Source organism: Orycteropus afer, unplaced genomic scaffold, assembly GCF_000298275.1.
Source record: "Orycteropus afer afer isolate SDZICR_OR568_19922 unplaced genomic scaffold, OryAfe1.0 scaffold00108, whole genome shotgun sequence".
Classification (NCBI taxonomy): Eukaryota; Metazoa; Chordata; class Mammalia; order Tubulidentata; family Orycteropodidae; genus Orycteropus; species Orycteropus afer.
The window spans coordinates 1,371,185-1,377,438 of record NW_006921695.1 but is presented as its reverse complement, the minus strand read 5'-3'; the positions used below and the strand labels follow the sequence as shown (position 1 = coordinate 1,377,438).

The 6,254-nt window shown below is 38.3% G+C and overlaps 1 protein-coding gene across 1 annotated transcript in view; it reads left to right on the top strand.

Moving 5' to 3' along the window:
* The window catches only part of LOC103199254 (amyloid beta precursor protein), a 347,436-nt gene that overhangs the window by 159,030 nt on the left and 182,152 nt on the right, over positions 1-6,254 (top strand). The gene's annotated exons all lie outside the window — the stretch shown is intronic.

The window sequence follows — 6,254 nt, the reverse complement described above, 5'->3', positions numbered from 1 at the left end:
TTTTAATTGTCTTCGGTAAGACCTTACTTGTGTGTGATATTAATGACATTGTTCTATAATTTCCACAACCTGTGGGGTCACTTTTCTTTGGGATGGGTACAAATATGGATCTCTTCCAGTCAGTTGGCCAGGTAGCTGTCTTCCAAATCTCTTGGCATAACTGAGTGAGTGCCTCCAATGGGGCATCCCTTTGTTGAAATATCTCAATGGGTATTCCATCAATTCCCGGAGCCTTGCTCTTCACCAATTCTTTCATTGCAGCTTCAACTTCCTCCTTCAGTACCATGGGTTCTAGATCATATGCCTCTTCCTGAAATGGATGAAGATCAACCAGTTCTTTTTGGTATAGTGACTCTGTGTATTCCTGCCATCTTCTTTTGATGATTCCTGCATCATCTGAGGGTGGGGGTTTGGTATGGAGGTATATTTTTCAGATATGAGGACCCTGAAATATAGTTTGTCCTGCTTAAGAGCTCTTATTCTAAACCAGTCCAAGAGAGTGTTTAAGGCAAGAGAAATTGCCCTACCAATGATTCCTCCTTTTTAAACCTTTTCCCTGAACTGCAACATACATAAAAAAGAAGATATCAAACAACACATGGTAAGTTTATGTATATCATGGGTATACAACTTGATGCATTTTCAAAACTGAACATAGCCTTCTAGCCAGATCAAAACACAGAGCCTTGACAGCCCCCAGATACCTCTCTCCTGTCTCCCTTCAGTCACTGCATCCTTTCCCCAACACACAGGGAAACAACACACAGGGAATTCTAACAGTGGAGAGTTTTGCCTGTTTTCAGTAGAATCAGACAGTGTCTTCTCTTATTGTATTTGCTTCTAACAATGCCTTAGGTTGGAGAGATGCTAGGTTTTCCTTTCTTAGCTCTTCCTTCTCAGGTCTGAAGAGAATACGTTTCCTTTCTTTTACATTTTCTCATGTTTCCTGGCAGCTGCCAATTTCCCTGTTGTAACCGCAATAATTTCAGACACTACTTTCCTCTGGATAAACTGGCGGTACTATGAACTTAAAGAGTGGGAGAGTATTCTGTTTACTTTTAAAAATATTTTTGTGTGTATGTGTGTGTGTTTCCTCTCTCTTTCTCATGCTCACTCCCAGAGATGTCTTTCTTTGTATCTCCAGAACAGCACATACGTGTCTGAACCTCTTCCTGTGGCAAGCAAACCATGATACAACGTACTGCTGTCATCGAGTCAGATCCGACTCATATCAACCCCTCCTTAGGTTTCTGAGGCAATATCTCTGCGAAAGTAGATTGCCCAACCTTCCTTCCAAGGAGTGACTGGTGGGTTTGAACCACCAGCCTTCTGGTTAGCAATCAAATGCCTTCGTCACTACACCACAGAGGTCCCGTGGCAAGCAGGCCCTCTGATCTATTTCCTGGTTGGTTGCCGCATTTGGGGAACTGTCAGCGGTTCTGTTTTCACTCTCTCCTCATCACCACAGTAATTTTGGTCTCCTGATTATACACATTTACATAACCACTGGAGCCATAGCTTTCTGCTTTCTGCTTTGTCCTACTGGAGGGAAAATGTCAGTCTTAACCAAGACTATGAAGGAATGTTTTTGTTATTGTTTTCAGTTGCTGGCAAGTTGGCTTGGACTCATGGCAACCTTATGAATATAACAGAATGAGCCATTGTTCGATTATTTTCCATCTTTATGATCTTTGATATGTTTGAGGCCATTGTGGCTTTGGAGGATTTCCTTCATTTTTGATGACCTTCTATTTTACCAAACATGATGACTTTTCTAGTGATTGGTCTCTCTTGATGATGTGTCCAAAGTAAGCAAGACAAAGTTTCACAATCCTCACTTCTAAGGAGCACTCTGGTTTTATTCCTTCTAAGACTTATTTAATCATTCTTCTGGCAATCCATAGTATATTTAATACTTAATATTCTTTGCTTACACCACGATTCAAATGCGTCAATTCTTCTGTCTCCTTTATTCATTGTCCAGCTTTCGCATGCATATGATGTAATTGAAAAGACTTTATGGATAACAACAGAACATTGAAAAACTTTGAAAGAATAAATAAGCTCAAGTGGTGTAAGTTAACAAAAAGGAATTAAAATTGTTGTGCCCAAGGCATTTGACTGCTAACCAGAAGGCTGGCAGTTCAAACTCACCAGCCACTTATTGGAAGGAAGATTGGGCAATCTACTTCCATAGTGATACCATCTCAGAAACCCAAGGAGGAGTTGCTGTGATTTGAATTGACTCATCAGCAGTGAGTTTGGTTTTGGTTTGTGGATCAAAATTATTTATTCTCTACAGTGAGTTTTCCCAAAGGGGAATTATATCAAGGTCAGGCTTCAGTTAGAAATAGAAGGATGATCACCTTTGTGATGTAGTTTATCTTTCACCAAAGTAAAATCTTGCATGCTGACACATAAAATTTTATCATCACAGATTTATTTCCTCATAGCAGTATCTATTCGACCCTTTGACAATCTTTATAAAATTCAGATATTCCTGGGATGGTCATCAGTTTTAGATGATTCCCTCATCTTAGAAATGTTTGTTATAATTGGTATTTAAGAGATGTAAAAGCCATCTGTTGTAAATTGGCAGATGTTAAAATCTGTGTGTGATATGAATATTACACCAGGTTACTAAGTGCTTATTTTATTCTGAGTTGCTATTTTTTGATTATTAGGAAATTATTAGAAAATTCCTTTTTGATGCTCACCTCCACATTGCCAGAAGTTGCTCCCTTTTTGCTTTTTCTCACACTGTGGTCAGCTTTTCAAAACTAGGTCATCAAACAGAACAAACTTTCCAGCATTTAAAAAGGATGGATATATGATTTTTGTTTTCCTTTTCAATATTTCCTACTATTTATAAAAAGTAGAAGTAGAAATTGCAATGTTGGCATTTTTTGAAGATATAGCATTATTAAAACATAATATCTATAATATCATAATAATATTTTAATAGTGTCCCAGTAGATAATTAAAGTCATGCATATTTAAATTTAATTCTAGAAATTAAAGTATGGTAACGAGCATTAGACCTGAATTTTCTCTTAGGGCAAGTAATTTAATTCCAGAGCCAGTCAGACTGTTGTATATCTCTGTTCCTTGTTATTATCCCAGCAACTTGCTTAGGCAGATGCTGTGATAGGTGAGTGTGTATATTTCACTTTTTCTGGCTAAACACATGTCAGAATATAGATCACATTAAACGCAGCTGTTTTCATAAGCATGTTATCTGTTTGGAGCTTTAAGCTAACATTCATTTAATGACAGGGGAGGTTGGAAGAGGTTCTTGGGGTTGCAGAGGGTCACTTTCGCCTTCCCAGATGGAAGCACAAACCAATAACCAGTTGGTTTGGAGTTGATTCTGACTCATGGTAACCCCATATGTGTCACAGTAGAATTTGCCCCATAGTGTTTTCAGTAGCTTATTTTTCAGATCACCAAGCCTTTCTTCCAAGGTGCCTGTGGGTGGACTCAGACAGCCAACCTCTTCGTTAGCAGCTGAGCACATTAACCATTTCTACCATCCAGGGACTCCCCTGTAAGCACGGTGTTTGTAGTAACCTTTGACCATATACTTGGACATTGCCACTCTACTTTTGCTTTAAGATAGTGTGCACGCTTCATACCATTTTAGATTATAGTTTAAGGAGAACATTCCGCCAGTTTGATTTCCCTCTCTGGCTTTACTATAATTTTCTACTACAGTTAGAGGACTGAACAACATCAGTGCCTCTGATAAACAAGAAGTACCAAACAAAATAAATTGATAACAGGTATCAAGTGACCTTTATTTTATTTGATCATAGTATAACATTCATTATTTTTTCTATTATTTATAACCTACTAGGGAGCTCTGGTAGCATAGTGACTAAGACACTTGCCTGCTAACCAGACGGCTGGCGGTTCAAACCCACCAGCCACTCCTCGGAAGGAAGGTTGGGCAATCCTTCTTCCGTAGTGATACTGCCTCGGAAACCCAAGGAGGGATCGCTATGAGTCGGGGCTGACTCGATGGCAAACAACAACAACAACAACAACATAACCTACTAGGTAAAAGTTAAGGGAGCTCTGGTGGCACAGTGCCTAAAGCATTTGACTGCTAGAAGGTTGACAGTTCAAACCTCCCAGCTGCTCCATGGAAGGAAGATGAATGAGGCAATCTACTGTCAAGATTTACTGCCTTAGAAACCTAATGCAGGTTGCTATGGGTCAGAATTGACTTGATGGCAGTGGGTTAGGTAAAAGTTAAAGAGCTGTGGTGGTAGAGTGGTAAGGCATTTGGCTGCTAACACAAAAGTCTGCAGTTCAAATCCATCAACTGCTCTACCAAAGAAAGATGAGATGATGTGCTTCTGTAAAGATTTACAGCCTTGGAAACCCAGTGGGCTTTCTGTGAGTTGGAATTGACTCTATGGCAATGAGTTTGGTTTGATTTGAGGTAAAAGTTGGGGCAGCTGAACAACTATTAAAAGTTTGGATTATTTTGAAATTTTCTCTAAAATAGTAGATTTTTCTCCAGAAATTCAGGCAATCAAGACATTTATTTTATTTTATTTATCTCTAAGCAGATGAAGGCTTATGCCATCTCATTATAATGGCAATATTTGCTCTCCTTGTTCTTCTTATTTGTTTCTTCTTGGTTTTATAGAAATGTTAATATAACTGGCTAGGGTCTGTCTTCTCTGTGTTAACGCTTCATTTATTGAATACTTTGACACACTAATGAGTTACTCTGCTTATTAAGGTTGTCCATATTCTTTTCTTCAGTCACATGCCTCCAACTTCTTGAGACATTTTTCATTTATTATCCTTGCATCATAGACCTCATTATACAACCTTTATAAAAGTCCTTAAATTTGACTTAATCAGATAATTTAGTTTGCGTGCTTTTTCCTTTAATCCCTCAGCAATTGTAGTTCTGTCAGACATTCATTTTTGAATGCTTTTCAACTTTCTTGAGCCATCTTGCTTTCCACAAACTTAGACTGAGGAATCATGTATTTGTCTTTTTCTAATATTTTTGAAAACTGATTGCCTACACATGACCATTTCAAGGCTTCATATTCGGGTGGACACAAAACTCCAGGTTCTTGTTACGTCTCAACAATGAGTTCTTCCTTGTTGGACAGAATTAGCTCTGCAATGATAACTGTCCTATCCTTTCTCTTTTTCTTTGGGGAAATTTAACTGCCAGCCCAGTAACTCTCAGTCTTATTTCTGTGGTGCTTCTTGACAAATTAAACCTATGGTGGACACTCTGGTAAGTTGAAATTCACCATCACAAATGAAATTTTTTCCTGAGTTAATTTTGTTATTTGATCATGGGCAATCACCTATTTCTCTAGTCCAACCAGGTAGTACGTGATATACTTTTTCCATTTGACACTTACATTTCTCTTATTTATCTTCTTTCTAATGCTTTTGACAATGCCTACAATGGCAGTTAAATGATTTTCCTCAGGGACAGCTTATTGGACATTTTTAAATTGTGTACAGGACTTGCTCTTCTTTTGCTATCCACATTGGCTGGTTTAATTAATACTAACCATTTTGCAACAAAGGAGCTCTGGTGACTCCTAAAAACATTGGGCTGCTAACCAGAAGGTTGGTGGTTCAAACTCACCAGTTGCTCTGTGAAAGAAAGATGAAGCAGTGTGCTTCCTTAAAGATTTACAGCCTTGGAAACCCTATGAGGCAGTTCTGTGGGGCAGTTCTACTCTTTCCTATAGGGTCACTATGAGTCATCATTGATTTGAAGGCATTGGGTTTGGTGTGGTTTATTATGCATCATCATGTAGATATTTGATACCATAGAATTATTTCTGACCCCTTTTCCAATTTTTATGTCAATTATTGGTTTTCTGTTACCATTTTTATCTCTGTTGTATATTTTAGTGGTTCTCAGCATATCATACCTGAACCATCAGCATCAGCAGAACCTGTGAATTTGTTAGAAATGCAAATTTTTGGGCCCCACTTCAGAACCACTGATAATAAAACTCAAGGAGTGGTATCTGGTGATCTATATTTTAAAATAAACCTTCTAAGTTGTTGTTCTGATGTGTGATAAAATTTGAGAAGCACTGATGTATTTGATATTTTCTAAAGATTAAGTAAGTAGCAAGAGCAGAAATGTTTGCAGCAGTATATTGACAGGGAACTTCCAGAGGTTCAAGCTGGATTCAGAAGAGGACGTGGAACAAGGGATATCATAGCTGTTGTCAGATGGATCTTGGCTCAAGGCA